Source organism: Narcine bancroftii, chromosome 4, assembly GCF_036971445.1.
Source record: "Narcine bancroftii isolate sNarBan1 chromosome 4, sNarBan1.hap1, whole genome shotgun sequence".
NCBI lineage: Eukaryota > Metazoa > Chordata > Chondrichthyes > Torpediniformes > Narcinidae > Narcine > Narcine bancroftii.
Genome location: NC_091472.1, coordinates 164,018,008 through 164,043,604, shown reverse-complemented (window position 1 = coordinate 164,043,604; position 25,597 = coordinate 164,018,008).

Sequence of the window (25,597 nt, the reverse complement as noted above, 5' to 3'; positions counted from 1 at the left end):
GATTCCCCAACTCTGATTCACCGCCTCTGATTCCCCAGCTCTGAATCCCCGCCTCTGATTCCCCGCGTCTGATTCCCTGCCTCTGATTCCCCGCCTTGATTCCCCATCTCTGATTCACAACCTCTGATTCCCCACCTCTGATTCCCTATATTTGATTCCCCGCCTCTGTTTCCCCGCCTCTGATTCACTGCCTCTGATTCCCCACATCTGATTCCCCATCTCTGATTCCGCACAACCGATTCCCTGCCTATGATTCCCCGACTCTGATTCCCCACCTCTGATTCCCCAGCTCTGATTCCCCGCCTCTGATTCCCCGCGTCTGATTCCCTGCCTGTGATTCCCCGCCTCTGATTCCCCATCTCTGATTCCCCACCTCTGATTCCCCGTGTCTGATTCCCTTCCTTTGATTCCCCGCCTCTGATTCCCCGCCTCTGATTCCCTGCCACTGATTCCCCGCCCCTGATTCCCCACCTCTGATTCCCCATATCTTATTCCCTGCCTCTGTGTCCCCCCCTCTGATTCCCAGCCTCTGATTCCCCATATCTGATTCCCCGCCTCTGATTCCCCATATCTGATTCCCCGCCTCTATTTCCCCATATCTGCTTCGCCGCCTCTGATTCCCCAACTCTGATTCCCCGCCTCTGATTCCCCAGCTCTGATTTCCCGCCTCTGATTCCCGGCATCCGATTCCCTGCCTCTGATTCCCCGCCTCTGATTCCCCATCTCTGATTCCCCGCCTCTGATTCCCCGTGTCTGATTCCCTGCCTCTGATTCCCCGCCTCTGATTCCCCATATCTGATTCCCCGCCTCTGTTTTCCCGCCTCTGATTCCCTGCCTCTGATTCCCCATATCTGATTCCCCGCCTCTGATTCACCAACTCTGATTCCCAGCCTCTGATTCCTCAGCTCTGAATCCCCGCCTCTGATTCCCCGCGTCTGATTCCCTGCCTCTGATTCCCCGCCTCTGATTCCCCATCTGTGATTCACAACCTCTGATGCCCCACCTCTGATTCCCCATATCTGATTCCCCGCCTCTGTTTCCCCGCCTGTGATTCCCCGCCTCTGATTCCCCATATCTGATTCCCCGCCTCTGATTGCCCACCTCTGATTCCCCGCGTCTGATTCCCTGCCTCTGATTCCCCGCCTCTGATTCCCCATCTCTGATTCACCACCTCTGATTCCCAGCCTCTGATTCCCCATCTCTGATTCCGCACATCCGATTCCCTGCCTATGATTCCCCACCTCTGATTCCCCGCCTCTGATTCCCCATATCTGATTCCCTGCCTCTGTTTCCCCGCCTCTGATTCCCCACCTCTGTTTCCCCATATCTGATTCCCCGCCTCTGATTCCCCAACTCTAATACCCCGCCTCTGATTCCCCAGCTCTGATTCCCCGCCTCTGATTCCCCGCATCTGATTCCCTGCCTCTGATTCCCCGCCTCTGATTCCAGGCCTCTGATTCCCAGCATCTGATTCCGGCCTCTGATTCCCGGCCTCTGATTCCCTGCTTCTGATTCTGATTCCCTGCCTCTGATTCCCCATCTCTGATTCCGCACATCTGATTCCTTGCCTCTGATTCCCCACCTCTGATTCCCCATATCTGATTCCCCGCCTGGGTTTCCCCACCTCTGATTCCCCGCCTCTGTTTCCCAATATCTAAGTCCCCGCCTCTGATTCCCCAAATCTGATTCCCCACCTCTGATTCCCCAGCTCTGATTCCCCGCCTCTGATTCCCCGCATCTGATTCCCTGCATCTGAATCCAAGCCTCTGATTCCCCGCCTCTGATTGCCCACCTCTGATTCCCCGCGTCTGATTCCCTGCCTCTGATTCCCCGCCTCTGATTCCTCGCCTCTGATTCCCTGCCTCTGATTCCCCATCTCCGATTCCGCACATCTGATTCCCTTCCTCTGATTCCCCGCCTCTGATTCCCCGCCTCTGATTCCCTGCCTCTGATTCCCAACCTCGGATTCCCCACCTCTGATTCCCCATATCTGATTCCCCGCCTCTGTTTCCCCGCCTCTGATTCCCCGCCTCTGATTCCCAACTCTGATTCCCCGCCTCTGATTCCCCAGCTCTGATTCCCCGTGTTTGATTCCCTGCCTCTGATTCCCTGCCCTGATTCCCCATCTCTGTTTCACCGCCTTTGATTCGCCACCTCTGATTCCCCGTATCTGATTCCCCGCCTCTGTTTCCCCGACTCTGATTCCCTGCCTCTGATTCCCAACCTCTGATTCCACACCTCTGATTCCCCATATCTGATTCCCCGCCTCTATTTCCCCATATCTGATTCCCCGCCTCTGATTCCCCAACTCTGATTCCCCGCCTCTGATTCCCCAGCTCTGATTCCCCGACTCTGATTCCCGGAGTCCGATTCCCTGCCTCTGATTCCCCGCCTCTGATTCCCCATCTCTGATTCCCCGCCTCTGATTCCCCGTGTCTGATTCCCTGCCTCTGATTCCCCGCCTCTGATTCCCCGCCTCTGATTCCCTGCCACTGATTCCCTGCCCCTGATTCCCCAATTCTGATTCCCCATATCTGATTCCCCGCCTCTGTTTCCCCGCCTCTGATTCCCCACCTCTGATTCCCCATATCTGATTCCCTGCCTCTGATTCCCTAACTCTGATTCACCGCCTCTGATTCCCCAGCTCTGAATCCCCGCCTCTGATTCCCCGCGTCTGATTCCCTGCCTCTGATTCCCCGCCTTGATTCCCCATCTCTGATTCACAACCTCTGATTCCCCACCTCTGATTCCCTATATTTGATTCCCCGCCTCTGTTTCCCCGCCTCTGATTCACTGCCTCTGATTCCCCACATCTGATTCCCCATCTCTGATTCCGCACAACCGATTCCCTGCCTATGATTCCCCGACTCTGATTCCCCACCTCTGATTCCCCAGCTCTGATTCCCCGCCTCTGATTCCCCGCGTCTGATTCCCTGCCTGTGATTCCCCGCCTCTGATTCCCCATCTCTGATTCCCCACCTCTGATTCCCCGTGTCTGATTCCCTTCCTTTGATTCCCCGCCTCTGATTCCCCGCCTCTGATTCCCTGCCACTGATTCCCCGCCCCTGATTCCCCACCTCTGATTCCCCATATCTTATTCCCTGCCTCTGTTTCCCCCCCTCTGATTCCCAGCCTCTGATTCCCCATATCTGATTCCCCGCCTCTGATTCCCCATATCTGATTCCCCGCCTCTATTTCCCCATATCTGCTTCGCCGCCTCTGATTCCCCAACTCTGATTCCCCGCCTCTGATTCCCCAGCTCTGATTTCCCGCCTCTGATTCCCGGCATCCGATTCCCTGCCTCTGATTCCCCGCCTCTGATTCCCCATCTCTGATTCCCCGCCTCTGATTCCCCGTGTCTGATTCCCTGCCTCTGATTCCCCGCCTCTGATTCCCCATATCTGATTCCCCGCCTCTGTTTTCCCGCCTCTGATTCCCTGCCTCTGATTCCCCATATCTGATTCCCCGCCTCTGATTCACCAACTCTGATTCCCAGCCTCTGATTCCTCAGCTCTGAATCCCCGCCTCTGATTCCCCGCGTCTGATTCCCTGCCTCTGATTCCCCGCCTCTGATTCCCCATCTGTGATTCACAACCTCTGATGCCCCACCTCTGATTCCCCATATCTGATTCCCCGCCTCTGTTTCCCCGCCTGTGATTCCCCGCCTCTGATTCCCCATATCTGATTCCCCGCCTCTGATTGCCCACCTCTGATTCCCCGCGTCTGATTCCCTGCCTCTGATTCCCCGCCTCTGATTCCCCATCTCTGATTCACCACCTCTGATTCCCAGCCTCTGATTCCCCATCTCTGATTCCGCACATCCGATTCCCTGCCTATGATTCCCCACCTCTGATTCCCCGCCTCTGATTCCCCATATCTGATTCCCTGCCTCTGTTTCCCCGCCTCTGATTCCCCACCTCTGTTTCCCTATATCTGATTCCCCGCCTCTGATTCCCCAACTCTAATACCCCGCCTCTGATTCCCCAGCTCTGATTCCCCGCCTCTGATTCCCCGCATCTGATTCCCTGCCTCTGATTCCCCGCCTCTGATTCCAGGCCTCTGATTCCCAGCATCTGATTCCGGCCTCTGATTCCCGGCCTCTGATTCCCTGCTTCTGATTCTGATTCCCTGCCTCTGATTCCCCATCTCTGATTCCGCACATCTGATTCCTTGCCTCTGATTCCCCACCTCTGATTCCCCATATCTGATTCCCCGCCTGGGTTTCCCCACCTCTGATTCCCCGCCTCTGTTTCCCAATATCTAAGTCCCCGCCTCTGATTCCCCAAATCTGATTCCCCACCTCTGATTCCCCAGCTCTGATTCCCCGCCTCTGATTCCCCGCATCTGATTCCCTGCATCTGAATCCAAGCCTCTGATTCCCTGCCTCTGATTCCCAACCTCTGATTCCCCACCTCTGATTCCCCATATCTGATTCCCCGCCTCTGTTTCCCCGCCTCGGATTCCCCGCCTCTGTTTCCCCATATCTGATTCCCGGCCTCTGATTCCCCGCCTCTGATTCCCCGCCTCTGATTCCCTGCCTCTGATTCCCCATCTCCGATTCCGCACATCTGATTCCCTTCCTCTCATTCCCCGCCTCTGATTTTCCGCCTCTGATTCCCTGCCTCTGATTCCCAACCTCGGATTCCCCACCTCTGATTCCCCATATCTGATTCCCCGCCTCTGTTTCCCCGCCTCAGATTCCCCGCCTCTGATTCCCAACTCTGATTCCCCGCCTCTGATTCCCCATATCTGATTCCCTGCCTCTGTTTCCCCGCCTCTGATTCCCCACCTCTGTTTCCCCATATCTGATTCCCCGCCTCTGATTCCCCAACTCTAATACCCCGCCTCTGATTCCCCAGCTCTGATTCCCCGCCTCTGATTCCCCGCATCTGATTCCCTGCCTCTGATTCCCCGCCTCTGATTCCAGGCCTCTGATTCCCAGCATCTGATTCCGGCCTCTGATTCCCGGCCTCAGATTGCCTGCTTCTGATTCTGATTCCCTGCCTCTGATTCCCCATCTCTGATTCCGCACATCTGATTCCTTGCCTCTGATTCCCCACCTCTGATTCCCCATATATGATTCCCCGCCTGGGTTTCCCCGCCTCTGATTCCCCGCCTCTGTTTCCCAATATCTAAGTCCCCGCCTCTGATTCCCCAAATCTGATTCCCCACCTCTGATTCCCCAGCTCTGATTCCCCGCCTCTGATTCCCCGCATCTGATTCCCTGCATCTGATTCCAAGCCTCTGATTCCCTGCCTCTGATTCCCAACCTCTGATTCCCCACCTCTGATTCTCCATATCTGATTCCCCGCCTCTGTTTCCCCGCCTCGGATTCCCCGCCTCTGTTTCCCCATATCTGATTCCCGGCCTCTGATTCCCCGCCTCTGATTCCCCGCCTCTGATTCCCTGCCTCTGATTCCCCATCTCCGATTCCGCACATCTGATTCCCTTCCTCTGATTCCCCGCCTCTGATTTTCCGCCTCTGATTCCCTGCCTCTGATTCCCAACCTCGGATTCCCCACCTCTGATTCCCCATATCTGATTCCCCGCCTCTGTTTCCCCGCCTCAGATTCCCCGCCTCTGATTCCCCGCCTCTGATTCCCCAGCTCTGATTCCCCGTGTTTGATTCCCTGCCTCTGATTCCCTGCCCTGATTCCCCATCTCTGTTTCACCGCCTTTGATTCGCCACCTCTGATTCCCCATATCTGATTCCCCGCCTCTGTTTCCCCGACTCTGATTCCCTGCCTCTGATTCCCAACCTCTGATTCCCCAGCTCAGATTCCCCCACTCTGATTCCCGGCATCCGATTCCCTGCCTCTGATTCCCCGCCTCTGATTCCCCATCTCTGATTCCCCGCCTCTGATTCCCCGTGTCTGATTCCCTGCATTTGATTTCCCGCCGCTGATTCCCCGCCTCTGATTCCCTGCCACTGATTCCCTGCCCCTGATTCCCCACCTCTGATTCCCCACATCTGATTCCCTGCCTCTGTTTCCCCGCCTCTGATTCCCCGCCTCTGATTCCCCATATCTGATTCCCTGCCTCTGATTCCCCAACTCTGATTCCCCGCCTCTGATTCCCCAGCTCTGAATCCCCGCCTCTGATTCCCCGCGTCTGATTCCCTGCCTCTGATTCCCCGCCTCTTGATTCCAGGCCTCTGATTCCCAGCATCTGATTCCGGCCTCTCATTCCCGGCCTCTGATTCCCTGCTTCTGATTCTGATTCCCTGCCTCTGATTCCCCATCTCTGATTCCGCACATCTGATTCCTTGCCTCTGATTCCCAACCTCTGATTCCCCATATCTGATTCCCCGCCTGGGTTTCCCCGCCTCTGATTCCCCGCCTCTGTTTCCCAATATCTAAGTCCCCGCCTCTGATTCCCCATATCTGATTCCCCGCCTCTGTTTCCCCGCCTCGGATTCCCCGCCTCTGTTTCCCCATATCTGATTCCCGGCCTCTGATTCCCGCCTCTGATTCCCCGCCTCTGATTCCCTGCCTCTGATTCCCCATCTCCGATTCCGCACATCTGATTCCCTTTCTCTGATTCCCCGCCTCTGATTCCCCGCCTCTGATTCCCTGCCTCTGATTCCCAACCTCGGATTCCCCACCTCTGATTCCCCATATCTGATTCCCCGCCTCTGTTTCCCCGCCTCTGATTCCCCGCCTCTGATTCCCAACTCTGATTCCCCGCCTCTGATTCCCCAGCTCTGATTCCCCGTGTTTGATTCCCTGCATCTGATTCCCTGCCCTGATTCCCCATCTCTGTTTCACCGCCTTTGATTCGCCACCTCTGATTCCCCGTATCTGATTACCCGCCTCTGTTACCCCGACTCTGATTCCCTGCCTCTGATTCCCAACCTCTGATTCCACACCTCTGATTCCCCATATCTGATTCCCCGCCTCTATTTCCCCATATCTGATTCCCCGCCTCTGATTCCCCAACTCTGATTCCCCGCCTCTGATTCCCCAGCTCTGATTCCCCGACTCTGATTCCCGGAGTCCGATTCCCTGCCTCTGATTCCCCGCCTCTGATTCCCCATCTCTGATTCCCCGCCTCTGATTCCCCGTGTCTGATTCCCTGCCTCTGATTCCCCGCCTCTGATTCCCCGCCTCTGATTCCCTGCCACTGATTCCCTGCCCCTGATTCCCCAATTCTGATTCCCCATATCTGATTCCCCGCCTCTGTTTCCCCGCCTCTGATTCCCCACCTCTGATTCCCCAAATCTGATTCCCTGCCTCTGATTCCCCAACTCTGATTCACCGCCTCTGATTCCCCAGCTCTGAATCCCCGCCTCTGATTCCCCGCGTCTGATTCCCTGCCTCTGATTCCCCGCCTTGATTCCCCATCTCTGATTCACAACCTCTGATTCCCCACCTCTGATTCCCTATATTTGATTCCCCGCCTCTGTTTCCCCGCCTCTGATTCACTGCCTCTGATTCCCCACATCTGATTCCCCATCTCTGATTCCGCACAACCGATTCCCTGCCTATGATTCCCCGACTCTGATTCCCCACCTCTGATTCCCCAGCTCTGATTCCCCGCCTCTGATTCCCCGCGTCTGATTCCCTGCCTGTGATTCCCCGCCTCTGATTCCCCATCTCTGATTCCCCACCTCTGATTTCCCGTGTCTGATTCCCTTCCTTTGATTCCCCGCCTCTGATTCCCCGCCTCTGATTCCCTGCCACTGATTCCCCGCCCCTGATTCCCCACCTCTGATTCCCCATATCTTATTCCCCGCCTCTGTTTCCCCCCCTCTGATTCCCAGCCTCTGATTCCCCATATCTGATTCCCCGCCTCTGATTCCCCATATCTGACTCCCCGCCTCTATTTCCCCATATCTGCTTCGCCGCCTCTGATTCCCAAACTCTGATTCCCCGCCTCTGATTCCCCAGCTCTGATTTCCCGCCTCTGATTCCCGGCATCCGATTCCCTGCCTCTGATTCCCCGCCTCTGATTCCCCATCTCTGATTCCCCGCCTCTGATTCCCCGTGTCTGATTCCCTGCCTCTGATTCCCCGCCTCTGATTCCCCATATCTGATTCCCCGCCTCTGTTTTCCCGCCTCTGATTCCCTGCCTCTGATTCCCCATATCTGATTCCCCGCCTCTGATTCCCCAACTCTGATTCCCAGCCTCTGATTCCCCAGCTCTGAATCCCCGCCTCTGATTCCCCGCGTCTGATTCCCTGCCTCTGATTCCCCGCCTCTGATTCCCCATCTGTGATTCACAACCTCTGATGCCCCACCTCTGATTCCCCATATCTGATTCCCCGCCTCTGTTTCCCCGCCTCTGATTCCCCGCCTCTGATTCCCCATATCTGATTCCCCGCCTCTGATTGCCCACCTCTGATTCCCCGCGTCTGATTCCCTGCCTCTGATTCCCCGCCTCTGATTCCCCGCCTCTGATTCCCTGCCTCTGATTCCCCATCTCCGATTCCGCACATCTGATTCCCTTCCTCTGATTCCCCGCCTCTGATTCCCCGCCTCTGATTCCCTGCCTCTGATTCCCAACCTCGGATTCCCCACCTCTGATTCCCCATATCTGATTCCCCGCCTCTGTTTCCCCGCCTCTGATTCCCCGCCTCTGATTCCCAACTCAGATTCCCCGCCTCTGATTCCCCAGCTCTGATTCCCCGTGTTTGATTCCCTGCCTCTGATTCCCTGCCCTGATTCCCCATCTCTGTTTCACCGCCTTTGATTCGCCACCTCTGATTCCCCGTATCTGATTCCCCGCCTCTGTTTCCCCGACTCTGATTCCCTGCCTCTGATTCCCAACCTCTGATTCCACACCTCTGATTCCCCATATCTGATTCCCCGCCTCTATTTCCCCATATCTGATTCCCCGCCTCTGATTCCCCAACTCTGATTCCCCGCCTCTGATTCCCCAGCTCTTATTCCCCGACTCTGATTCCCGGAGTCCGATTCCCTGCCTCTGATTCCCCGCCTCTGATTCCCCATCTCTGATTCCCCGCCTCTGATTCCCCGTGTCTGATTCCCTGCCTCTGATTCCCCGCCTCTGATTCCCCGCCTCTGATTCCCTGCCACTGATTCCCTGCCCCTGATTCCCCAAATCTGATTCCCCATATCTGATTCCCAGCCTCTGTTTCCCCGCCTCTGATTCCCCACCTCTGATTCCCCATATCTGATTCCCTGCCTCTGATTCCCCAACTCTGATTCACCGCCTCTGATTCCCCAGCTCTGAATCCCCGCCTCTGATTCCCCGCGTCTGATTCCCTGCCTCTGATTCCCCGCCTTGATTCCCCATCTCTGATTCACAACCTCTGATTCCCCACCTCTGATTCCCTATATTTGATTCCCCGCCTCTGTTTCCCCGCCTCTGATTCACTGCCTCTGATTCCCCACATCTGATTCCCCATCTCTGATTCCGCACAACCAATTCCCTGCCTATGATTCCCCGACTCTGATTCCCCACCTCTGATTCCCCAGCTCTGATTCCCCGCCTCTGATTCCCCACGTCTGATTCCCTGCCTGTGATTCCCCGCCTCTGATTCCCCATCTCTGATTCCCCACCTCTGATTCCCCGTGTCTGATTCCCTTCCTTTGATTCCCCGCCTCTGATTCCCCGCCTCTGATTCCCTGCCACTGATTCCCCGCCCCTGATTCCCCACCTCTGATTCCCCATATCTTATTCCCTGCCTCTGTTTCCCCCCCTCTGATTCCCAGCCTCTGATTCCCCATATCTGATTCCCCGCCTCTGATTCCCCATATCTGATTCCCCGCCTCTATTTCCCCATATCTGCTTCGCCGCCTCTGATTCCCCAACTCTGATTCCCCGCCTCTGATTCCCCAGCTCTGATTTCCCACCTCTGATTCCCGGCATCCGATTCCCTGCCTCTGATTCCCCGCCTCTGATTCCCCATCTCTGATTCCCCGCCTCTGATTCCCCGTGTCTGATTCCCTGCCTCTGATTCCCCGCCTCTGATTCCCCATATCTGATTCCCCGCCTCTGTTTTCCCGCCTCTGATTCCCTGCCTCTGATTCCCCATATCTGATTCCCCGCCTCTGATTCCCCAACTCTGATTCCCAGCCTCTGATTCCTCAGCTCTGAATCCCCGCCTCTGATTCCCCGCGTCTGATTCCCTGCCTCTAATTCCCCGCCTCTGATTCCCCATCTGTGATTCACAACCTCTGATGCCCCACCTCTGATTCCCCATATCTGATTCCCCGCCTCTGTTTCCCCGCCTCTGATTCCCCGCCTCTGATTCCCCATATCTGATTCCCCGCCTCTGATTGCCCACCTCTGATTCCCCGCGTCTGATTCCCTGCCTCTGATTCCCCGCCTCTGATTCCCCATCTCTGATTCACCACCTCTGATTCCCAGCCTCTGATTCCCCATCTCTGATTCCGCACATCCGATTCCCTGCCTATGATTCCCCACCTCTGATTCCCCGCCTCTGATTCCCCGCGTCTGATTCCCTGCCTCTGATTCCCCGCCTCTGATTCCCCATCTGTGATTCACAACCTCTGATGCCCCACCTCTGATTCCCCATATCTGATTCCCCGCCTCTGTTTCCCCGCCTCTGATTCCCCGCCTCTGATTCCCCATATCTGATTCCCCGCCTCTGATTGCCCACCTCTGATTCCCCGCGTCTGATTCCCTGCCTCTGATTCCCCGCCTCTGATTCCCCGCCTCTGATTCCCTGCCTCTGATTCCCCATCTCCGATTCCGCACATCTGATTCCCTTCCTCTGATTCCCCGCCTCTGATTCCCCGCCTCTGATTCCCTGCCTCTGATTCCCAACCTCGGATTCCCCACCTCTGATTCCCCATATCTGATTCCCCGCCTCTGTTTCCCCGCCTCTGATTCCCCGCCTCTGATTCCCAACTCAGATTCCCCGCCTCTGATTCCCCAGCTCTGATTCCCCGCCTCTGATTCCCCGCCTCTGATTCCCTGCCTCTGATTCCCAACCTCGGATTCCCCACCTCTGATTCCCCATATCTGATTCCCCGCCTCTGTTTCCCCGCCTCTGATTCCCCGCCTCTGATTCCCAACTCAGATTCCCCGCCTCTGATTCCCCAGCTCTGATTCCCCGTGTTTGATTCCCTGCCTCTGATTCCCTGGCCTGATTCCCCATCTCTGTTTCACCGCCTTTGATTCGCCACCTCTGATTCCCCGTATCTGATTCCACGCCTCTGTTTCCCCGACTCTGATTCCCTGCCTCTGATTCCCAACCTCTGATTCCACACCTCTGATTCCCCATATCTGATTCCCCGCCTCTATTTCCCCATATCTGATTCCCCGCCTCTGATTCCCCGACTCTGATTCCCAGAGTCCGATTCCCTGCCTCTGATTCCCCGCCTCTGATTCCCCATCTCTGATTCCCCGCCTCTGATTCCCCGTGTCTGATTCCCTGCCTCTGATTCCCCGCCTCTGATTCCCCGCCTCTGATTCCCTGCCACTGATTCCCTGCCCCTGATTCCCCAATTCTGATTCCCCATATCTGATTCCCCGCCTCTGTTTCCCCGCCTCTGATTCCCCACCTCTGATTCCCCATATCTGATTCCCTGCCTCTGATTCCCCATATCTGATTCCCCGCCTCTGATTCCCCAACTCTGATTCCCCGCCTCTGATTCCCCAGCTCTGATTCCCCGACTCTGATTCCCGGAGTCCGATTCCCTGCCTCTGATTCCCCGCCTCTGATTCCCCATCTCTGATTCCCCGCCTCTGATTCCCCGTGTCTGATTCCCTGCCTCTGATTCCCCACCTCTGATTCCCCGCCTCTGATTCCCTGCCACTGATTCCCTGCCCCTGATTCCCCAATTCTGATTCCCCATATCTGATTCCCCGCCTCTGTTTCCCCGCCTCTGATTCCCCACCTCTGATTCCCCATATCTGATTCCCTGCCTCTGATTCCCCAACTCTGATTCACCGCCTCTGATTCCCCAGCTCTGAATCCCCGCCTCTGATTCCCCGCGTCTGATTCCCTGCCTCTGATTCCCCGCCTTGATTCCCCATCTCTGATTCACAACCTCTGATTCCCCACCTCTGATTCCCTATATTTGATTCCCCGCCTCTGTTTCCCCGCCTCTGATTCACTGCCTCTGATTCCCCACATCTGATTCCCCATCTCTGATTCCGCACAACCGATTCCCTGCCTATGATTCCCCGACTCTGATTCCCCACCTCTGATTCCCCAGCTCTGATTCCCCGCCTCTGATTCCCCGCGTCTGATTCCCTGCCTGTGATTCCCCGCCTCTGATTCCCCATCTCTGATTCCCCACCTCTGATTCCCCGTGTCTGATTCCCTTCCTTTTATTCCCCGCCTCTGATTCCCCGCCTCTGATTCCCTGCCACTGATTCCCCGCCCCTGATTCCCCACCTCTGATTCCCCATATCTTATTCCCTGCCTCTGTTTCCCCCCCTCTGATTCCCAGCCTCTGATTCCCCATATCTGATTCCCCGCCTCTGATTCCCCATATCTGATTCCCCGCCTCTATTTCCCCATATCTGCTTCGCCGCCTCTGATTCCCCAACTCTGATTCCCCGCCTCTGATTCCCCAGCTCTGATTTCCCACCTCTGATTCCCGGCATCCGATTCCCTGCCTCTGATTCCCCGCCTCTGATTCCCCATCTCTGATTCCCCGCCTCTGATTCCCCGTGTCTGATTCCCTGCCTCTGATTCCCCGCCTCTGATTCCCCATATCTGATTCCCCGCCTCTGTTTTCCCGCCTCTGATTCCCTGCCTCTGATTCCCCATATCTGATTCCCCGCCTCTGATTCCCCAACTCTGATTCCCAGCCTCTGATTCCTCAGCTCTGAATCCCCGCCTCTGATTCCCCGCGTCTGATTCCCTGCCTCTAATTCCCCGCCTCTGATTCCCCATCTGTGATTCACAACCTCTGATGCCCCACCTCTGATTCCCCATATCTGATTCCCCGCCTCTGTTTCCCCGCCTCTGATTCCCCGCCTCTGATTCCCCATATCTGATTCCCCGCCTCTGATTGCCCACCTCTGATTCCCCGCGTCTGATTCCCTGCCTCTGATTCCCCGCCTCTGATTCCCCATCTCTGATTCACCACCTCTGATTCCCAGCCTCTGATTCCCCATCTCTGATTCCGCACATCCGATTCCCTGCCTATGATTCCCCACCTCTGATTCCCCGCCTCTGATTCCCCGCGTCTGATTCCCTGCCTCTGATTCCCCGCCTCTGATTCCCCATCTGTGATTCACAACCTCTGATGCCCCACCTCTGATTCCCCATATCTGATTCCCCGCCTCTGTTTCCCCGCCTCTGATTCCCCGCCTCTGATTCCCCATATCTGATTCCCCGCCTCTGATTGCCCACCTCTGATTCCCCGCATCTGATTCCCTGCCTCTGATTCCCCGCCTCTGATTCCCCGCCTCTGATTCCCTGCCTCTGATTCCCCATCTCCGATTCCGCACATCTGATTCCCTTCCTCTGATTCCCCGCCTCTGATTCCCCGCCTCTGATTCCCTGCCTCTGATTCCCAACCTCGGATTCCCCACCTCTGATTCCCCATATCTGATTCCCCGCCTCTGTTTCCCCGCCTCTGATTCCCCGCCTCTGATTCCCAACTCAGATTCCCCGCCTCTGATTCCCCAGCTCTGATTCCCCGTGTTTGATTCCCTGCCTCTGATTCCCTGCCCTGATTCCCCATCTCTGTTTCACCGCCTTTGATTCGCCACCTCTGATTCCCCGTATCTGATTCCCCGCCTCTGTTTCCCCGACTCTGATTCCCTGCCTCTGATTCCCAACCTCTGATTCCACACCTCTGATTCCCCATATCTGATTCCCCGCCTCTATTTCCCCATATCTGATTCCCCGCCTCTGATTCCCCAACTCTGATTCCCCGCCTCTGATTCCCCAGCTCTGATTCCCCGACTCTGATTCCCGGAGTCCGAGTCCCTGCCTCTGATTCCCCGCCTCTGATTCCCCATCTCTGATTCCCCGCCTCTGATTCCCCGTGTCTGATTCCCTGCCTCTGATTCCCCGCCTCTGATTCCCCGCCTCTGATTCCCTGCCACTGATTCCCTGCCCCTGATTCCCCAATTCTGATTCCCCATATCTGATTCCCCGCCTCTGTTTCCCCGCCTCTGATTCCCCACCTCTGATTCCCCATATCTGATTCCCTGCCTCTGATTCCCCAACTCTGATTCACCGCCTCTGATTCCCCAGCTCTGAATCCCCGCCTCTGATTCCCCGCGTCTGATTCCCTGCCTCTGATTCCCCGCCTTGATTCCCCATCTCTGATTCACAACCTCTGATTCCCCACCTCTGATTCCCTATATTTGATTCCCCGCCTCTGTTTCCCCGCCTCTGATTCACTGCCTCTGATTCCCCACATCTGATTCCCCATCTCTGATTCCGCACAACCGATTCCCTGCCTATGATTCCCCGACTCTGATTCCCCACCTCTGATTCCCCAGCTCTGATTCCCCGCCTCTGATTCCCCGCGTCTGATTCCCTGCCTGTGATTCCCCGCCTCTGATTCCCCATCTCTGATTACCCACCTCTGATTCCCCGTGTCTGATTCCCTTCCTTTGACTCCCCGCCTCTGATTCCCCGCCTCTGATTCCCTGCCACTGATTCCCCGCCCCTGATTCCCCACCTCTGATTCCCCATATCTTATTCCCTGCCTCTGTTTCCCCCCCTCTGATTCCCAGCCTCTGATTCCCCATATCTGATTCCCCGCCTCTGATTCCCCATATCTGATTCCCCGCCTCTATTTCCCCATATCTGCTTCGCCGCCTCTGATTCCCCAACTCTGATTCCCCGCCTCTGATTCCCCAGCTCTGATTTCCCACCTCTGATTCCCGGCATCCGATTCCCTGCCTCTGATTCCCCGCCTCTGATTCCCCATCTCTGATTCCCCGCCTCTGATTCCCCGTGTCTGATTCCCTGCCTCTGATTCCCCGCCTCTCATTCCCCATATCTGATTCCCCGCCTCTGTGTTCCCGCCTCTGATTCCCTGCCTCTGATTCCCCATATCTGATTCCCCGCCTCTGATTCCCCAACTCTGATTCCCAGCCTCTGATTCCTCAGCTCTGAATCCCCGCCTCTGATTCCCCGCGTCTGATTCCCTGCCTCTAATTCCCCGCCTCTGATTCCCCATCTGTGATTCACAACCTCTGATGCCCCACCTCTGATTCCCCATATCTGATTCCCCGCCTCTGTTTCCCTGCCTCTGATTCCCCGCCTCTGATTCCCCATATCTGATTCCCCGCCTCTGATTGCCCACCTCTGATTCCCCGCGTCTGATTCCCTGCCTCTGATTCCCCGCCTCTGATTCCCCATCTCTGATTCACCACCTCTGATTCCCAGCCTCTGATTCCCCATCTCTGATTCCGCACATCCGATTCCCTGCCTATGATTCCCCACCTCTGATTCCCCGCCTCTGATTCCCCATATCTGATTCCCTGCCTCTGTTTCCCCGCCTCTGATTCCCCACCTCTGTTTCCCCATATCTGATTCCCCGCCTCTGATTCCCCAACTCTAATACCCCGCCTCTGATTCCCCAGCTCTGATTCCCCGCCTCTGATTCCCCGCATCTGATTCCCTGCCTCTGATTCCCCGCCTCTGATTCCAGGCCTCTGATTCCCAGCATCTGATTCCGGCCTCTGATTCCCGGCCTCTGATTCCCTGCTTCTGATTCTGATTCCCTGCCTCTGATTCCCCATCTCTGATTCCGCACATCTGATTCCTTGCCTCTGATTCCCCACCTCTGATTCCCCATATCTGATTCCCCGCCTGGGTTTCCCCGCCTCTGATTCCCCGCCTCTGTTTCCCAATATCTAAGTCCCCGCCTCTGATTCCCCAAATCTGATTCCCCACCTCTGATTCCCCAGCTCTGATTCCCCGCCTCTGATTCCCCGCATCTGATTCCCTGCATCTGATTCCAAGCCTCTGATTCCCTGCCTCTGATTCCCAACCTCTGATTCCCCACCTCTGATTCCCCATATCTGATTCCCCGCCTATGTTTCCCCGCCTCGGATTCCCCGCCTCTGTTTCCCCATATCTGATTCCCGGCCTCTGATTCCCCGCCTCTGATTCCCCGCCTCTGATTCCCCATATCTGATTCCCTGCCTCTGTTTCCCCGCCTCTGATTCCCCACCTCTGTTTCCCCATATCTGATTCCCCGCCTCTGATTCCCCAACTCTAATACCCCGCCTCTGATTCCCCAGCTCTGATTCCCCGCCTCTGATTCCCCGCATCTGATTCCCTGCCTCTGATTCCCCGCCTCTGATTCCAGGCCTCTGATTCCCAGCATCTGATTCTGGCCTCTGATTCCCGGCCTCTGATTCCCTGCTTCTGATTCTGATTCCCTGCCTCTGATTCCCCATCTCTGATTCCGCACATCTGATTCCTTGCCTCTGATTCCCCACCTCTGATTCCCCATATCTGACTCCCCGCGTGGGTTTCCCCGCCTCTGATTCCCCGCCTCTGTTTCCCAATATCTAAGTCCCCGCCTCTGATTCCCCAAATCTGATTCCCCACCTCTGATTCCCCAGCTCTGATTCCCCGCCTCTGATTCCCCGCATCTGATTCCCTGCATCTGATTCCAAGCCTCTGATTCCCTGCCTCTGATTCCCAACCTCTGATTCCCCACCTCTGATTCCCCATATCTGATTCCCCGCCTCTGTTTCCCCGCCTCGGATTCCCCGCCTCTGTTTCCCCATATCTGATTCCCGGCCTCTGATTCCCCGCCTCTGATTCCCCGCCTCTGATTCCCTGCCTCTGATTCCCCATCTCCGATTCCGCACATCTGATTCCCTTCCTCTGATTCCCCGCCTCTGATTTTCCGCCTCTGATTCCCTGCATCTGATTCCCAACCTCGGATTCCCCACCTCTGATTCCCCATATCTGATTCCCCGCCTCTGTTTCCCCGCCTCAGATTCCCCGCCTCTGATTCCCCGCCTCTGATTCCCCAGCTCTGATTCCCCGTGTTTGATTCCCTGCCTCTGATTCCCTGCCCTGATTCCCCATCTCTGTTTCACCGCCTTTGATTCGCCACCTCTGATTCCCCATATCTGATTCCCCGCCTCTGTTTCCCCGACTCTGATTCCCTGCCTCTGATTCCCAACCTCTGATTCCACACCTCTGATTCCCCATATCTGATTCCCCGCATCTATTTCCCCATATCTGATTCCCCGCCTCTGATTCCCCAACTCTGATTCCCCGCCTCTGATTCCCCGCCTCTGATTCCCCATCTCTGATTCCCCGCCTCTGATTCCCCGTGTCTGATTCCCTGCATTTGATTCCCCGCCGCTGATTCCCCGCCTCTGATTCCCTGCCACTGATTCCCTGCCCCTGATTCCCCACCTCTGATTCCCCACATCTGATTCCCTGCCTCTGTTTCCCCGCCTCTGATTCCCCGCCTCTGATTCCCCATATCTGATTCCCCGCCTCTGATTGCCCACCTCTGATTCCCAGCCTCTGATTCGCCAACTCTGATTCCCCGCCTCTGATTCCCCGCATCTGATTCCCTGCCTCTGATTCCCCTCCTCTGATTCCCCATCTCTGATTCACCGCCTTTGATTCGCCACCTCTGATTCCCAGCATCTGATTCCCCGCCTCTGATTCCCTGCCTCTGATTCCCCATCTCCGATTCCGCACATCTGATTCCCTTCCTCTGATTCCCCGCCTCTGATTCCCCGCCTCTGATTCCCTGCCTCTGATTCCCAACCTCGGATTCCCCACCTCTGATTCCCCATATCTGATTCCCCGCCTCTGTTTCCCCGCCTCTGATTCCCCGCCTCTGATTCCCAACTCAGATTCCCCGCCTCTGATTCCCCAGCTCTGATTCCCCGTGTTTGATTCCCTGCCTCTGATTCCCTGCCCTGATTCCCCATCTCTGTTTCACCGCCTTTGATTCGCCACCTCTGATTCCCCGTATCTGATTCCCCGCCTCTGTTTCCCCGACTCTGATTCCCTGCCTCTGATTCCCAACCTCTGATTCCACACCTCTGATTCCCCATATCTGATTCCCCGCCTCTATTTCCCCATATCTGATTCCCCGCCTCTGATTCCCCAACTCTGATTCCCCGCCTCTGATTCCCCAGCTCTGATTCCCCGACTCTGATTCCCGGAGTCCGATTCCCTGCCTCTGATTCCCCGCCTCTGATTCCCCATCTCTGATTCCCCGCCTCTGATTCCCCGTGTCTGATTCCCTGCCTCTGATTCCCCGCCTCTGATTCCCCGCCTCTGATTCCCTGCCACTGATTCCCTGCCCCTGATTCCCCAATTCTGATTCCCCATATCTGATTCCCCGCCTCTGTTTCCCCTCCTCTGATTCCCCACCTCTGATTCCCCATATCTGATTCCCTGCCTCTGATTCCCCAACTCTGATTCACCGCCTCTGATTCCCCAGCTCTGAATCCCCGCCTCTGATTCCCCGCGTCTGATTCCCTGCCTCTGATTCCCCGCCTTGATTCCCCATCTCTGATTCACAACCTCTGATTCCCCACCTCTGATTCCCTATATTTGATTCCCCGCCTCTGTTTCCCCGCCTCTGATTCACTGCCTCTGATTCCCCACATCTGATTCCCCATCTCTGATTCCGCACAACCGATTCCCTGCCTATGATTCCCCGACTCTGATTCCCCACCTCTGATTCCCCAGCTCTGATTCCCCGCCTCTGATTCCCCGCGTCTGATTCCCTGCCTGTGATTCCCCGCCTCTGATTCCCCATCTCTGATTACCCACCTCTGATTCCCCGTGTCTGATTCCCTTCCTTTGATTCCCCGCCTCTGATTCCCCGCCTCTGATTCCCTGCCACTGATTCCCCGCCCCTGATTCCCCACCTCTGATTCCCCATATCTTATTCCCTGCCTCTGTTTCCCCCCCTCTGATTCCCAGCCTCTGATTCCCCATATCTGATTCCCCGCCTCTGATTCCCCATATCTGATTCCCCGCCTCTATTTCCCCATATCTGCTTCGCCGCCTCTGATTCCCCAACTCTGATTCCCCGCCTCTGATTCCCCAGCTCTGATTTCCCACCTCTGATTCCCGGCATCCGATTCCCTGCCTCTGATTCCCCGCCTCTGATTCCCCATCTCTGATTCCCCGCCTCTGTGTTCCCGCCTCTGATTCCCTGCCTCTGATTCCCCATATCTGATTCCCCGCCTCTGATTCCCCAACTCTGATTCCCAGCCTCTGATTCCTCAGCTCTGAATCCCCGCCTCTGATTCCCCGCGTCTGATTCCCTGCCTCTAATTCCCCGCCTCTGATTCCCCATCTGTGATTCACAACCTCTGATGCCCCACCTCTGATTCCCCATATCTGATTCCCCGCCTCTGTTTCCCTGCCTCTGATTCCCCGCCTCTCATTCCCCATATCTGATTCCCCGCCTCTGTGTTCCCGCCTCTGATTCCCTGCCTCTGATTCCCCATATCTGATTCCCCGCCTCTGATTCCCCAACTCTGATTCCCAGCCTCTGATTCCTCAGCTCTGAATCCCCGCCTCTGATTCCCCGCGTCTGATTCCCTGCCTCTAATTCCCCGCCTCTGATTCCCCATCTGTGATTCACAACCTCTGATGCCCCACCTCTGATTCCCCATATCTGATTCCCCGCCTCTGTTTCCCTGCCTCTGATTCCCCGCCTCTGATTCCCCATATCTGATTCCCCGCCTCTGATTGCCCACCTCTGATTCCCCGCGTCTGATTCCCTGCCTCTGATTCCCCGCCTCTGATTCCCCATCTCTGATTCACCACCTCTGATTCCCAGCCTCTGATTCCCCATCTCTGATTCCGCACATCCGATTCCCTGCCTATGATTCCCCACCTCTGATTCCCCGCCTCTGATTCCCCATATCTGATTCCCTGCCTCTGTTTCCCCGCCTCTGATTCCCCACCTCTGTTTCCCCATATCTGATTCCCCGCCTCTGATTCCCCAACTCTAATACCCCGCCTCTGATTCCCCAGCTCTGATTCCCCGCCTCTGATTCCCCGCATCTGATTCCCTGCCTCTGATTCCCCGCCTCTGATTCCAGGCCTCTGATTCCCAGCATCTGATTCCGGCCTCTGATTCCCGGCCTCTGATTCCCTGCTTCTGATTCTGATTCCCTGCCTCTGATTCCCCATCTCTGATTCCGCACATCTGATTCCTTGCCTCTGATTCCCCACCTCTGATTCCCCATATCTGATTCCCCGCCTGGGTTTCCCCGCCTCTGATTCCCCGCCTCTGTTTCCCAATATCTAAGTCCCCGCCTCTGATTCCCCAAATCTGATTCCCCACCTCTGATTCCCCAGCTCTGATTCCCCGCCTCTGATTCCCCGCATCTGATTCCCTGCCTCTGATTCCCCACCTCTGATTCCCCATCTCTGATTCCCCGCCTCTGATTCCCCGTGTCTGATTCCCTGCCTCTGATTCCCCGCCTCTCATTCCCCATATCTGATTCCCCGCCTCTGTGTTCCCGCCTCTGATTCCCTGCCTCTGATTCCCCATATCTGATTCCCCGCCTCTGATTCCCCAACTCTGATTCCCAGCCTCTGATTCCTCAGCTCTGAATCCCCGCCTCTGATTCCCCGCGTCTGATTCCCTGCCTCTAATTCCCCGCCTCTGATTCCCCATCTGTGATTCACAACCTCTGATGCCCCACCTCTGATTCCCCATATCTGATTCCCCGCCTCTGTTTCCCTGCCTCTGATTCCCCGCCTCTGATTCCCCATATCTGATTCCCCGCCTCTGATTGCCCACCTCTGATTCCCCGCGTCTGATTCCCTGCCTCTGATTCCCCGCCTCTGATTCCCCATCTCTGATTCACCACCTCTGATTCCCAGCCTCTGATTCCCCATCTCTGATTCCGCACATCCGATTCCCTGCCTATGATTCCCCACCTCTGATTCCCCGCCTCTGATTCCCCATATCTGATTCCCTGCCTCTGTTTCCCCGCCTCTGATTCCCCACCTCTGTTTCCCCATATCTGATTCCCCGCCTCTGATTCCCCAACTCTAATACCCCGCCTCTGATTCCCCAGCTCTGATTCCCCGCCTCTGATTCCCCGCATCTGATTCCCTGCCTCTGATTCCCCGCCTCTGATTCCAGGCCTCTGATTCCCAGCATCTGATTCCGGCCTCTGATTCCCGGCCTCTGATTCCCTGCTTCTGATTCTGATTCCCTGCCTCTGATTCCCCATCTCTGATTCCGCACATCTGATTCCTTGCCTCTGATTCCCCACCTCTGATTCCCCATATCTGATTCCCCGCCTGGGTTTCCCCGCCTCTGATTCCCCGCCTCTGTTTCCCAATATCTAAGTCCCCGCCTCTGATTCCCCAAATCTGATTCCCCACCTCTGATTCCCCAGCTCTGATTCCCCGCCTCTGATTCCCCGCATCTGATTCCCTGCATCTGATTCCAAGCCTCTGATTCCCTGCCTCTGATTCCCAACCTCTGATTCCCCACCTCTGATTCCCCATATCTGATTCCCCGCCTCTGTTTCCCCGCCTCGGATTCCCCGCCTCTGTTTCCCCATATCTGATTCCCGGCCTCTGATTCCCCGCCTCTGATTCCCCGCCTCTGATTCCCTGCCTCTGATTCCCCATCTCCGATTCCGCACATCTGATTCCCTTCCTCTGATTCCCCGCCTCTGATTTTCCGCCTCTGATTCCCTGCCTCTGATTCCCAACCTCGGATTCCCCACCTCTGATTCCCCATATCTGATTCCCCGCCTCTGTTTCCCCGCCTCAGATTCCCCGCCTCTGATTCCCAACTCTGATTCCCCGCCTCTGATTCCCCATATCTGATTCCCTGCCTCTGTTTCCCCGCCTCTGATTCCCCACCTCTGTTTCCCCATATCTGATTCCCCGCCTCTGATTCCCCAACTCTAATACCCCGCCTCTGATTCCCCAGCTCTGATTCCCCGCCTCTGATTCCCCGCATCTGATTCCCTGCCTCTGATTCCCCGCCTCTGATTCCAGGCCTCTGATTCCCAGCATCTGATTCTGGCCTCTGATTCCCGGCCTCTGATTCCCTGCTTCTGATTCTGATTCCCTGCCTCTGATTCCCCATCTCTGATTCCGCACATCTGATTCCTTGCCTCTGATTCCCCACCTCTGATTCCCCATATCTGACTCCCCGCGTGGGTTTCCCCGCCTCTGATTCCCCGCCTCTGTTTCCCAATATCTAAGTCCCCGCCTCTGATTCCCCAAATCTGATTCCCCACCTCTGATTCCCCAGCTCTGATTCCCCGCCTCTGATTCCCCGCATCTGATTCCCTGCATCTGATTCCAAGCCTCTGATTCCCTGCCTCTGATTCCCAACCTCTGATTCCCCACCTCTGATTCCCCATATCTGATTCCCCGCCTCTGTTTCCCCGCCTCGGATTCCCCGCCTCTGTTTCCCCATATCTGATTCCCGGCCTCTGATTCCCCGCCTCTGATTCCCCGCCTCTGATTCCCTGCCTCTGATTCCCCATCTCCGATTCCGCACATCTGATTCCCTTCCTCTGATTCCCCGCCTCTGATTTTCCGCCTCTGATTCTCTGCATCTGATTCCCAACCTCGGATTCCCCACCTCTGATTCCCCATATCTGATTCCCCGCCTCTGTTTCCCCGCCTCAGATTCCCCGCCTCTGATTCCCCGCCTCTGATTCCCCAGCTCTGATTCCCCGTGTTTGATTCCCTGCCTCTGATTCCCTGCCCTGATTCCCCATCTCTGTTTCACCGCCTTTGATTCGCCACCTCTGATTCCCCATATCTGATTCCCCGCCTCTGTTTCCCCGACTCTGATTCCCTGCCTCTGATTCCCAACCTCTGATTCCACACCTCTGATTCCCCATATCTGATTCCCCGCATCTATTTCCCCATATCTGATTCCCCGCCTCTGATTCCCCAACTCTGATTCCCCGCCTCTGATTCCCCGCCTCTGATTCCCCATCTCTGATTCCCCGCCTCTGATTCCCCGTGTCTGATTCCCTGCATTTGATTCCCCGCCGCTGATTCCCCGCCTCTGATTCCCTGCCACTGATTCCCTGCCCCTGATTCCCCACCTCTGATTCCCCACATCTGATTCCCTGCCTCTGTTTCCCCGCCTCTGATTCCCCGCCTCTGATTCCCCATATCTGATTCCCCGCCTCTGATTGCCCACCTCTGATTCCCAGCCTCTGATTCGCCAGCTCTGATTCCCCGCCTCTGATTCCCCGCATCTGATTCCCTGCCTCTGATTCCCCTCCTCTGATTCACCGCCTTTGATTCGCCACCTCTGATTCCCAGCATCTGATTCCCCGCCTCTGATTCCCTGCCTCTGATTCCCCATCTCCGATTCCGCACATCTGATTCCCTTCCTCTGATTCCCCGCCTCTGATTCCCCGCCTCTGATTCCCTGCCTCTGATTCCCAACCTCGGATTCCCCACCTCTGATTCCCCATATCTGAATCCCCGCCTCTGTTTCCCCGCCTCTGATTCCCCGCCTCTGATTCCCAACTCTGATTCCCCGCCTCTGATTCCCCAGCTCTGATTCCCCGTGTTTGATTCCCTGCCTCTGATTCCCTGCCCTGATTCCCCATCTCTGTTTCGCCGCCTTTGATTCGCCACCTCTGATTCCCCATATCTGATTACCCGCCTCTGTTTCCCCGACTCTGATTCCCTGCCTCTGATTCCCAACCTCTGATTCCACACCTCTGATTCCCCATATCTGATTCCCCGCCTCTATTTCCCCATATCTGATTCCCCGCCTCTGATTCCCCAACTCTGTTTCCCCGCCTCTGATTCCCCAGCTCTGATTCCCCGACTCTGATTCCCGGAGTCCGATTCCCTGCCTCTGATTCCCCGCCTCTGATTCCCCATCTCTGATTCCCCGCCTCTGATTCCCCGTGTCTGATTCCCTGCCTCTGATTCCCCGCCTCTGATTCCCCGCCTCTGATTCCCTGCCACTGATTCCCTGCCCCTGATTCCCCAATTCTGATTCCCCATATCTGATTCCCCGCCTCTGTTTCCCCGCCTCTAATTCCCCACCTCTGATTCCCCATATCTGATTCCCTGCCTCTGATTCCCCAACTCTGATTCACCGCCTCTGATTCCCCAGCTCTGAATCCCCGCCTCTGATTCCCCGCGTCTGATTCCCTGCCTCTGATTCCCCGCCTCTGTTTCCCCGCCTCTGATTCACTGCCTCTGATTCCCCACATCTGATTCCCCATCTCTGATTCCGCACAACCGATTCCCTGCCTATGATTCCCCGACTCTGATTCCCCACCTCTGATTCCCCAGCTCTGATTCCCCGCCTCTGATTCCCCGCGTCTGATTCCCTGCCTGTGATTCCCCGCCTCTGATTCCCCATCTCTGATTCCCCACCTCTGATTCCCCGTGTCTGATTCCCTTCCTTTGATTCCCCGCCTCTGATTCCCCGCCTCTGATTCCCTGCCACTGATTCCCCGCCCCTGATTCCCCACCTCTGATTCCCCATATCTTATTCCCCGCCTCTGTTTCCCCCCCTCTGATTCCCAGCCTCTGATTCCCCATATCTGATTCCCCGCCTCTGATTCCCCATATCTGATTCCCCGCCTCTATTTCCCCATATCTGCTTCGCCGCCTCTGATTCCCCAACTCTGATTCCCCGCCTCTGATTCCCCAGCTCTGATTTCCCGCCTCTGATTCCCGGCATCCGATTCCCTGCCTCTGATTCCCAGCCTCTGATTCCCCATCTCTGATTCCCCGCCTCTGATTCCCCTTGTCTGATTCCCTGCCTCTGATTCCCCGCCTCTGATTCTCCATATCTGATTCCCCGCCTCTGTTTTCCCGCCTCTGATTCCCTGCCTCTGATTCCCCATATCTGATTCCCCACCTCTGATTCCCCAACTCTGATTCCCAGCCTCTGATTCACCAGCTCTGAATCCCCGCCTCTGATTCCCCGCGTCTGATTCCCTGCCTCTGATTCCCTGCCTCTGATTCCCCATCTGTGATTCACAACCTCTGATGCCCCACCTCTGATTCCCCATATCTGATTCCCCGCCTCTGTTTCCCCGCCTCTGATTCCCCGCCTCTGATTCCCCATATCTGATTCCCCGCCTCTGATTGCCCACCTCTGATTCCCCGCGTCTGATTCCCAGCCTCTGATTCCCCATATCTGATTCCCCGCCTCTGATTCACCAACTCTGATTCCCAGCCTCTGATTCCTCAGCTCTGAATCCCCGCCTCTTATTCCCCGCGTCTGATTCCCTGCCTCTGATTCCCCGCCTCTGATTCCCCATCTGTGATTCACAACCTCTGATGCCCCACCTCTGATTCCCCATATCTGATTCCCCGCCTCTGTTTCCCCGCCTCTGATTCCCCGCCTCTGATTCCCCATATCTGATTCCCCGCCTCTGATTGCCCACCTCTGATTCCCCGCGTCTGATTCCCTGCCTCTGATTCCCCGCCTCTGATTCCCCATCTCTGATTCACCACCTCTGATTCCCAGCCTCTGATTCCCCATCTCTGATTCCGCACATCCGATTCCCTGCCTATGATTCCCCACCTCTGATTCCCCGCCTCTGATTCCCCATATCTGATTCCCTGCCTCTGTTTCCCCGCCTCTGATTCCCCACCTCTGTTTCCCCATATCTGATTCCCCAACTCTAATACCCCGCCTCTGATTCCCCAGCTCTGATTCCCCGCCTCTGATTCCCCGCATCTGATTCCCTGCCTCTG